Genomic DNA, 12,440 nt, shown 5'->3' with positions numbered 1-12,440 from the left:
TTTATAATATTCAAATTTGATTTATTGCTTGTATAATTAAAACAAGAGATTTTTTCAGTGGGACATTACCTGTGAATTCACCAAAATGGTATTCTGGCATTGATATGGCAAGGAACATCACCAAACACAACAGATGAGAAGTAGGTACTCCAGAATGTGCAGAAGTTTCATTCTAAATTGAACCGAAGACAACAATTTTTCTGTTTGGACTTTCTTTCAGTTTCGCTCCTGTTAAAGTATTTATACTTTTGAACTTAAGTACGAGAGTTATTTTTTTTTAACGGAGTGTGAGTTCATCAAAGTAACTTTCAGTAAGTATACTGATAACGTAGCAAACTGTTATCACAATAAGAACAGGGTGCAATTTATTTATTTCTGATTTAGATAGTTCCACTTGCTGGTAGCCTAAAATATGAAATTAAATTTAACCGACAGGGACTGGATAGCTCTGAAAGTCGGATATGCACTTTCATCGTTTGGACTATTTGTCAATGTTTTAGTACTATTAACGATTAATCGTGTAACAATCCGTCGAAGCACGCGATGGTTTATTTTCAACCAATCACTTATCGATGCCACAGGATGTTTATCTTTCCTACTGGAGAAGATACTTGAAATTCATATGCAAACTCTTTATTATAGCGATATTCAATGTAAAATATTTTGTGGAATTTGGATGTTGTCGCATGCTTCTACGGCGAATCTGGTTTTTATTACAATAGAGAGATACCTTGCTATAATGAAACCAATATATTTTAGAGACAATTACACAATCAGGCAAACAATAACAATGATGATATCTGCTTGGATTATTGGTATATTAATAAATCCACAGATTTTAGTTGTTAAATTAATATATCAAAACACAACTTATGTACACTGTGGGATAGAAAAAGAGTCATGGCTTGTGTATTCAATTTCGGCATCATTATTTGTACTATCATTTATGTTTGCGTTATCAACAATGATAATTGTATATAGCAGAATAATTCACGAATTAGTAAAACGAAAATACACATCTGCTTCTCCATCGGTATATTCGTCTATACACGTTAAAACATTGAAAGTTTTTATAGCCCTAAGTTTAGTTTATGCCTTGTGTTGGCTGCCAATCACAATGTTAATCATTGCCAGTGCATTCAGTAGCTCTGAATTTCAAACTCACATTTGGTTTATTGGACTAGATTTGGTATTTGTAAATTTTATTGCAAACCCTTTCATTTACACAATTTCCATGTCACAGTTCCGAGCCGAGTTGCTCAAATCTTTTCGGATCAGGACATGTTTGCAAAGAACACCTGAAAATGACATTAGACAACATTGTGCCATGGAGGTAACTGAAAGACCGTAGGCCTATACATGATCGAATAGACTCCGCAGTTGTTGCGGGTATATCTCGTTTTAGAACATTGTCTAATTACTGAACTGCTTTAAGTTGTTATCTAGACCAGGCGGCATAATACCCTGAAATAATTTCTACGTTGTCATTTAATATTGTCAGGATCAAGATGAATAGGATAGTTTTTATGCTCTACAGTGATGTAGCCACAAGAAATAAAGTGGTGCTGTTGACGCAAGAAAAGGAAACAATCTCTATTCAAGCCACTGGGTTGTCCAACGGCCTCTATGAAAAAAGTGGTCAGGTTGAAATCTTACCAACCGTACTGGTGGCTCGGCTCTGCTGTAAATAAGTGAGTCGTAATAACAACGAATTCTGTATTCCTATTGCATTCGATGAAAGTTGAAATAATTTGATGTTTTTTGTCTTTCGCAAAGAAACACACACTTTTATTATAGTAAATAATATTATAGTAAATTGATGCCAATAAAAGCTTGGTAATGTTCAAATACGATATACATGATATTTACAATTAAAATTGGTCATGTAGATTTACAGTTTTATACAGCCTTTGTAAATATTCCTGTTAAGATTACCGACTTTGTTAAAATAAATGTTTCCGTATTATTCTATGTATATTAAATATTAATTCAAGCATGTCATTATAATTCATGGCATATATTGTACAACTGAACTATGTAGGTCAATCATTCAATTCTCTTCTATAGTATGTTAGAATGTGCTCTCAGTGTTATCCTCTGGAGATCAAATTGTAGCGCAATAATAATTATGTTTGTACAGATTTGGTTACTTTCTAAAGAAACCAATTTACCTTGAATAGTTTAATTTAATTCTTTAAATGTGTTTTTGAAAATGTTAATATTGTATAATTTATAACAATTTTCAATCTCTTCTTAGCTTCTAGTTACTACAGTTTTTCTATAGATTGTCTATAAATATGTAATTTGTATCCTATTTTATAGAGTAGAAGTATATGCTGATGAAATGCAAAAAGGAAAAAATACCAATTTAGCAGGACGATGGGTAAAAAACCATAATAAACCGTTGATGGTGCTATTTGTATGCTTCTAATCAACTTATATGTCAATATTCTCTATATTCATTTAAACCATTAGGAACAAAAAACTGTTTTATTGTTTTAATTTAAGTTCAGTTATTCAGTTCAGTTATGATGTGGGTGTTATTGTGTTTCGAGGACAATGGTAGGTAATAGAGATGGTAGCATGTTTTAGGCCTAGTATTGATACCATGATGAAGAAGGAATAGAAGGCTCACTGCACTGGAACTTTGGTCTCTCAAATAGACGAATGGGACACGACTGGGTTTTTTCTTCTACAAATTTGAAATTATTGATTTCAATTACAATAAGAGATTGAACACGGGGGCTGCGAATTCATCACAATTGTGTAGTATATTATTTTATTAGATCATCGTCACTTGCAGGGAAGAAAGTTCATCAGGGTATCTCACAGTACGCATTTATGCTGGTAGGGGGAAAAGCGACAACATAATTTACGAATTCCGACTTATTTTACAAGCTCAAAAATATGAATATAAGTTTTAAAAATACCGACTTGATAGCTGTGAAATTCGGGTATGCACTTTCAACGTTTGGACTAATTGTCAATGCTTTAGTACTGTTGACGATTAACCGTGCGCTAACAATCCGTCGAAGCACACGATGGTTTATTTTTAACCAATCACTTATCGATGCCACAGGATGTTTAATTTTCATATTGCAAGTTGTACTGGAGAAAGTATATGGAATACATAGGGCTACTCTGTATTATAGAGATATTCAATGTAAAATATCTTGTCTAATTTGGATGATGTCGCATGCTTCTACGGCGAATCTGGTTTTTATTACAATAGAGAGATACTTTGCTATAATGAAACCAATATATTTCAGAGAACATTACACAATCAGGCAAACAATAACAATGATAATATCAGCATGGATTATCGGGTTACTATTAAATCCAGAGATATATTTTGTTAAATTAATATATCACAATGCATATGCAAACTGTGGAATAGAAGATGAGGTATTATTTGTACAAACCATTACGGGATCATTATTTATACTATATTATGATAACAATGATAATTGTATATAGCAGAATAATTCATGAATTAGTAAAACGAAAACACACATCTGCTTCTCCATCAGTATATTCGTCTGTACACGTTAAAACAGTCAACATGTTTTTAGCTATTAGTTTGGTATATGTTTTATGTTGGGTGCCAATCACTATGATAATCATAGTCGGCGAATTTGTTAATACTAATCCTAAATTTAAAAATCGTATGTGGTTTATTGGACTAGATTTGGTATTTGTAAATTTCATTGCAAATCCTTTTATTTACACAATTTCTATGCCACAGTTCCGCGTCGAGTTGCTTGGATTTTGTCGGATCAGACAACGTTTGCAGCGAATACCTGAAAATGACATTGAATTATCCTAGTTTGTACTCAAACAACATAAATCTTTTATTGTAAAATTAATTTGCGTATTTAACTAAATTACATGCTTAGGAAAATTATTTATTTTAATTATGATATTGTTTAATTCTGATATCCGGTGTGCTTTCTTTCTCTTTTTCTTGTATATTGTTTTTTAATTTTATGTACGGTAGTTAAGTTCTTCTGGTGCCCCAGACATTTCATGTTATGGTGACTCTGTTGCTTTTGTGGTCCCAGGACATGATATCGAATAAATAAATAAAATGAAATTATTCGATATATGAAATATAGTACATAAGTTAGTTGTGGATGTGAGCAAATTGCTTTCTAATTCCAAAGTTTGTTGGCGTTTGACTTGCAATGTTGATTTTTACTTAAACAATAATCTGCTCTAATGCATCATTCAGTATCCCCACATTAAGATAATGGTTTTGATTGAAATATTTAATGTGCTTGTCAATTGAAATTAAATGATATTTCCATCCAAGGTCGTGTTGTAGTTTCTTTGTTGGATTCATCTCATGCTTGCAGCATAAAATAATGAATTGTAAAATACTACCTGGCGTTACGAAGTCGTTAACTCTGTCACCCCATGGTCAGCCCAACTAATGTGTTTTTCCAAGGACAATTTATCAATAACTAAACTTTGTCACCACCCATAAGTGTGCTGTTCATTTCCTATTGACCAATCAACACCAATGTAACTGGACCTGAGTTTCTTGCTAATTATACAATTAATTGATGTTAAGGCCTCTGAATACTCTTTTCTGTATAGAAACACTGAATTGGCTGAACATTAAGAAAACCCTACAATAATTTCTACTACTACTTGATATGGTGTTATACAAGAACTAGGCCTATATTAAAGGAATTGAATGTATAGGGCCTATGGAGAATGAACAAAAAACATCACTTAGATGATATCTATCAGATATATCATTTTCTAAACATTGTTTCATTAGTTCTATCATGGAGAAATAAGTTAGTAAATTATTTCTCCATGAAAGTTTCTCCATTGTTATATTCACATCACATTTATTTATAATACATTTGGTTTTACACACGTAATATTTCATTAAGAATTTAATTTTCTGACAATGTGATTGAAAAAATAGCCAATTATATTGGCGGCCCTAAACGATGATGTTTACTGTTGGGCCTACAGAAATGATACAAATTCTCAGTTGAACAAGTTTCAGGGGCGACAATGCAAACATCCCGCCAAAATTGTCTTGATTTCTGCCCCTACACTGTGCAGTGAAAGTAATTTCTAATTATTAGTTCAACCACGCCCCTAGGTTATGTGGCACCCGGTCCTCCCAATAGCCAACCACCCCCACGTCCTTCTAATATATCTGTGTAAGTAAAACACGGGAAAAAGAAATAAAAAACAAAAGCCATTCAAAACAGACCTATTTCTGTTTTTAAAAAGATTGAAATGAAATAATTATTTTTAAACACTGTACTGTACTTAGAAACACGTAGGCCCTACTTGATTTGTGATATCCTCCGTTAAAAATACAGTAGAACCTTTTTGGGTCCTGAAGGTGTCCCCTCAATGGGGGTTCTACTGCCCCTGGAACACTTGTCCTCTTTATAGAGGTTTCGCAGAAAAAACCAATAACAATACTGATCTGGACTCGGAAATTAAAAATTTAGCAGGCAACGTTTCACCAATGAAAACTTTCAAGACAGACAAAGTATCATAATTATTATGATACCCCTTTTTATTTACTAACGATAAATGGATATAATTATTTCGTCTTTTTTGTTGTTTTTGTGATGGAAAAAATATTGAGTGAACATTGGCACTGAGCTTAAAAGGTTCCCCGTCCCCTTAATTTTCCCTTTATAGGATGTCCACTCAGTAGGGATTGGCTGTTTCGCCCCTTAATAATAAATGATGGTGTCCATTTTATGTCCTCTCAATTTTAATGTGCTACACCCGATAATGGGCATAGAATAGAATAACTGTACAGTAGGCGCCCATTTGATGCAGTGCCACTACGGTTTGCATCAATTGATTCGTTTCAGGTTTTTTTTTCTTATTTTCCTTACCATACTTTTACTCTATATTGAATAAAGACACCGTCGAACGGTGAAAGCTAACTGTGTAAAGTATAGTGACGAACTCCTACGGTTCCTACCACCAAAGTAAAGTACTGCACATGTCAACATTAAAACAACATCACAAATAACAATAATATACCCTTTTAGTAACTAACTGAAAATGGTTTATCATTTGCCCTTCACAAATGCAAAATCCTATATATTGTTTTCCGTACCTGTCATCTTCCCTTTATCTTCATAAACCTTTTTACGTTAAAAAAATATTAAATACTCGAATTACTATATCTGACAATCTAAATGTAATTTAATATAAACAATTTAAATGTGATTTTTATTAATATTATTATTACCATTATTGTACTTTTTTATTTATTTATTTTTTTCTTTTTATTTTTAAATGTGATTAGTATGAATGCTGTCAATTGTTTTTAGAAAAAGGGTTTGTTAATTTTTTGATAAATTTATATGGCCAATGAAAGTGAATATACAAACTTGAACTGTATTTTTATTGAACGTTTTAGTTATTTAAAACTAATTTAATATGTTATACTTTTAAAAATATAGTAATATTAATCACACGTGTATTTCTAATATTGTAAGTATTATTCAATCAATTATGCATATAACATAATGGATTTGATGAAGAAACGATCGTAAACAAAAGTACGCAGGTGGAACGCCAATCAACGATTCACAACATTTACCAAAGATTCAGCCAATCAAATCTAAGTCGAAGCTTGTTAATTTTTTAGTGAAATATGTTACGATCATTATCAAAGCCATTATGGCATGCATAATTGATAACAATGCACTTACATTATTATTATTTCTCCTGTTTCACAACTGTATTGAATCAATATATTATTGATTGATTGATTGATTGATTGATTGATATATTGAATGAATTGTTTTCATGCTTAAAGCGTGGTTCCCACTAGAACGCAACGCAGCGACGTATCGACGCAAAGTGACTGTTATTACGTAATCACAAGTGGGAACCGACGACGCAATAGTGCTGCAAAAAATTGATTTTACGCTGGCGGGGGAAAACACAATTATTGGAAGGGCATTTTTTTACGTTGCGTAGGTTGCGTCGCTAGTGTGAACCAAGCTTAAGATAAGATCTTTTGTTAGCGAAAATTCCTAGATTAGTGTACTTTAAATTATATTCTTTTCAATTACTTTCCTTTCTTTTATAGGTGAGGATATTTCGATCCTGTTGGAAATTAGTTATTATGTACTTCGATAGGTTGTCTTATGTGTCGACAACATTCTATATTTTTCTGTAAATACATATATTGTACCTGCATATATCATAATTTATATAGGTAAATAATTGTGTACAAATAAAATAAAAATAAAAATCGTTTTATCCAAATATGAATTCTTGTATCACAATTATAAGTATTTATTTTGCTATGTCCCAAATTAACAATGTAGTCCCGTGATGTGACGTCACTCGTCAGTCTTTTCGATCGGGAAAAAGTAAATCCATCTTCCTAAAGGCCAAGTTACACAGCCGAGCGATAACAGTAAGCGGAAAACAAAAACATAGAATCTAAGGTTATTTCTTTAATGACTGTAAGGTGTATCGCAAATGATTGATTGCAAAATGCATGATGGGAAGGGTTTGGGAGCAAAGTGAGTCACAACGCGCGCATACGTAAAAACATCAAATTACGTACGTACGCGTCGTGGCGTTTGCTTCCAAATCATTCCCACCATGCGTCGCTTACGTTATTTGCGATAAACCTTATTATTACACAAAACGTAAAACGAAAATACCATATTCAAGCAATGCAATTCTACACCTCGTGTTAAGATATTCAATTTAATTAACCAATATTATTAAGAATGTAACATGTTTCAGTTCTAATGTAAATTTAGAATTTACATTTTCTGACATTGTTCTTTCCATACATATCTATACAATGCAATCATCACCATATTTGGTTAAACTAAAATTATCTTATATACCAGAGGCGTCTGACTGCTGTCTGGAAGGGTGCGAAAATTGTATATGTGAAACTAACAAATATGAAACAGAGTCTTCAGTACCTCAACCCCACCATGCCTGGAAAAATAGAGCTATTAGGTCCTCTGAAATTGCAATTATACATTGATATATGAAACAAAACATATAAGTCTCCAGGACCAGCCCTACCATGGTTGGGACTGAGCTAAGACAATTTTGAAAACTAGAGCTGCTAGTATTCGAATGAAAGTTCATACGTGCAGGTAAAAAATATTAGTTTATTTAAAAACACTTTAGAGCTGCAAATGTCTTCATAAATTGCAATTATACTTTAAAAATGTCAGGCCAAGAGCCGCACTCCTCGCAATGGGAATATAAAACATTTGATGAAACCTTAAAGCTCAGGTACAGGCATGAATTTTAAATATAATATTTGGTTAATTGTACATAAATCAAATATTTGTAACAGAAATCGAGACGAAAAAACATGAATTTCCCTTAATATGGTCAAATACAAAATTTGGCAAAAATTCTTCCATAAAAACCAGGAAGACTTTTTTTCAGTAGTTAGGTAGTTAACCTAATGTAATAACATGTCTGGTGACTCCCTAGACGGTGAAAAAAGATGGTGGATATACGGTGGATAATTTTTGCTATAGCATGAAAATAAAAATCTGAAGTTGAATAAAAATATCAGAAATGTAATATTCAAGTTATATTACCTATATTTAGTCATCTGATTTTTTACCACACCGTTTATTTTTCATAGCTTTTTAAAATGCCTCTCTATTTACAAAATTTGTGTACAAAAGAATAGAGATTTTACTGTGTAATTTGAACTATCCCCCCACTGATAAGAAAGTGCTTATTTTCAACAAGCTCATGTAACACAAATAAAATCCCAAAAATTATGAAACATAGGAGAAACTATAGATCGATAATTATTGGAATGTATGATCAATATAAATGTTTTGCCCGCACCTGGCCTTTAATGAAGTTTATACGTTTTTAAATCCTATTGCTAGTACACACAGTATATTGCGTGTAATTATCCTGTTCTCATACAGTTTTCTTGTTTTTACCAAATAAATGAACGAATGAATAACTTCCATGATATGCTTATTTAAACGTTACAATCTTTCGCAGAGATGTCAATTCAAACTCACAAGATAACGCAATAAATTAAATAAATTATCATGTGTATTATTATGAACTAGTGAATGTACAATTACTTATAAAATCTTAAAAACGAACTTTAAACTTGCAGTGTGATAATTTTAAACAAAAATGGATTATAAAATTTAAGTTACCTCATTGAGATAAAAAATATATACAGTACCGTAATTATTCGAATAAAATAAACGCTCTGGGGCGCTTCGTGTTCAGGTTTATTTAAGGGAGGCGTTTCTTTTTTTTTAGTGTAATATGGTAACATATATGTATAATCAATAAATAAATACCCTTTAGATATGAAAAAATACAACACAATTAATATTGATAAGTGATAAAATACAGTAAAAATTGTATGAAAATGCTTGGTAAATTGTCAATCAATGAATTCTACCTACTACAAATAGATGTTAAAATGATGAATGAATGAAATGAATAATGTTTGTTAACCTATTAGTAAATCTATTCTTTCTATTGAATGGATTATACTTTCAATCACAGTAAACAGAATGGATGTTGATATATTTTATTAACGATAATGGAGGAGCAGGAAGGATTTTAAACCATTTCAAACCTAGTCTTCCACATATTATATGAATTAGGACATGACAGGATACGATTTCTTCTTTCTTCTTTTCATTCATTTATTCGACCAACAAACCATAAGATAAAATATACAGAGATAAATTGGTCAGGGACTGCTAAAGTTAATAAGATTACTGTAACTACAAGAGTCAGCAGTCCCTGATCCTAACTAAAAATAAATTTTATGATTTTATAAACAAATAATGTATTAAGCTTTGAAAATACAAAAAAGAACAATTATTAAATACAAACAGATTGAATTAATTATGCAAAAAAAGAATTAAAGATAATTATCAAGAAGGAAAGAGTCAATAGATGATAAAAGACGAGGAAAAGATTCAGTGACAACCAGTTAATTGGGGTAATGACAAAGGTAATAGAGACCAAAGCTTAGGGAAGCGGTTTATAGGAGAATTACGAAGTGCCAGAGTTCGAAAACAGAGATGATTAAAAGAGAGGTCATCAGTAGTCTTCTAAAAACTTTAGAATTATTGATTTCAGTAATTAAGAACAGAAAAGGGTGAATAACCTATCGACCGTGTAATATATAGATAAATTAAAGAAGGTAGTTTTTGTGTAGGTCTATACGATTACTTATTCAAGCAATTAGTTCAATGTATAGCCAGATATTGCTTTAGAGTGCAACCAAGAAAAAGTGAACTACTTACTGTACACTTCACTTTTCACTCTTCCCTGGTGGAACTTAACGATTTAGTCATTAAATTCACTTTAGAGTAGGCTTAGATTGTGATCTCTATGTTGTTCTCTGGAGACCACATTGTAGCGTCAGTAATGTTTGTTGAGGTTCGATATTACTTAACTTAATTTCCTCTTATATATTGGCCTAATTTCAAAACAAACCAATATTATACAATCAATTGGTTTTTAATTTAATTTTAATGTGTTGAAAATGTAAATTAGTTATTATCTATAGTAGGTGGAATTGGTGTATCATATTTCAAGAAGACATAACAATGAAGTACCACGAAAAAATTCCAATGTATACTCAGGAATACCATACAATTGAGTTTTGAAATCACAATGAACCGTTGGGAGCGCTAATTTTCATATGCTTTTACGCATTTTCTTCTCAAAGTGTTTGTTATATAACTAGGCCTAATCATTCCTTATTTATAACTTCTCAAAGACAAGTTATATTTTTGTTATACATTTTATTTAAAATTTTAGAAGAGAAAACAACGAAAGTCAGTGTACGACATTTTGTTTATGCATGCATAAGTGATTTCCAATAGCGCCATCTATGTTTGTTTGATTTTGAGCCGAGTGGTTATTTTTAGCAAGACATTTGCACAAAATCAGCTGAAATTAAAGAAAAAATGACCGACCGCCCACATGTTTTCAGCGGTTGTCGGACAACATAACCATTTTGTTTTGACTCTATCAAGATATCCAAAATGATATGTCAATATTAACTTTGTTCATTTCATTTCAAACATTTAGATAGCCTACACAAAGGTGTTTATTTATTTTGTGTATTTATTTTATTGTTTTGCGGGTGTTATTGTCACTGCTTTGAGGACGATGGTTGGTAAAATAGATGGTAGTGATTAGTTGATAATATGATAATGTAGAAGGAGGAAGATGATGATATTGAACTATCAATCAACCACATAAAATTACTCGATTGTATAAATTCCTCTAGTAGCCCACTCTTAAGTTTCAATCACAACAAGATATTACAATTATTGTGGAATTCACCAATGGTTTAGTACCGTCGTATATTATTATTTGATCTGACTGATTACCGTACGACACACACTCATGTGAAATATTTCATCAAATTAAAGGATTCAAAACTATGGAAAAGGTTAGTATTTGCTGGTGATAAGTTATCAAAGGAGCTTTAAAGACGGTTCAAAAGTTTGCACCACAGGAAGTAAGCCTTCGGAGCATTTTCCTTTTTACTCTTTTTTGGGGACTGGTTATATACTTTTGAACTTTTACCGAATACATAGGCATAGTATAGTTTGGTAATATTAATAATAGACATACTGTAGTGGAAGAGCTATTTTTACACAAAACACATCCCACTTTTCAGCCCATTTTGGTAGCGTGAAGAACTAGACGTTATAATACACCACCGAAGGTTATCAAGTTAGTTACGCTGGTAGTTGAAGACAATTTTCTCAAAGAGACAGAGATTACAAACAGGTTGAAACAGACAGGGAAATCTGACTCGTTGTACAAACTCGACAATATGAATTTAAATCTAACAAACACCAGATGGATAGCTCTGAAATCCGGATATGCCCTTTCAACTTTTGGACTAATTGTCAATGTTTTAGTACTGTTGACTATTAACCGTGTGCTAACCATTCGTCGAAGCACTCGATGGTTTATTTTTAACCAATCACTAATCGATGCCATTGGATGTTTATCTTTCCTATTGCAAGTTGCAATGGAGAAGATACTTGAAATGTATAGTGTGTATAATGATATTCAATGTAAAATGTTTTGTCTAATATGGATGTTGTCGCATGCTTCTACGGCGAATCTGGTTTTTATTACAATAGAGAGATACTGTGCTATAATGAAACCAATATATTTCAGAGACAATTACACAATCAGGCAAACAATAACAATGATAATATCAGCTTGGATTATCGGGTTACTATTAAATCCAGAGATATATTTTGTTAAATTAATATATCACAATGCATATGTATACTGTGGGGTAGAAGATGAGTCATGGGTTGTTGTTACAATAACCTTATTTATAATATATATTGCGTTTGCGTTGTCAACAATGGTAATTGTATATAGCAGAATAATTCACGAATTAGTTAAACGAAAAC

Source organism: Antedon mediterranea, chromosome 7 (genome assembly GCF_964355755.1).
Source record: "Antedon mediterranea chromosome 7, ecAntMedi1.1, whole genome shotgun sequence".
Taxonomy (NCBI): domain Eukaryota; kingdom Metazoa; phylum Echinodermata; class Crinoidea; order Comatulida; family Antedonidae; genus Antedon; species Antedon mediterranea.
This window is presented reverse-complemented; position numbering follows the sequence as displayed.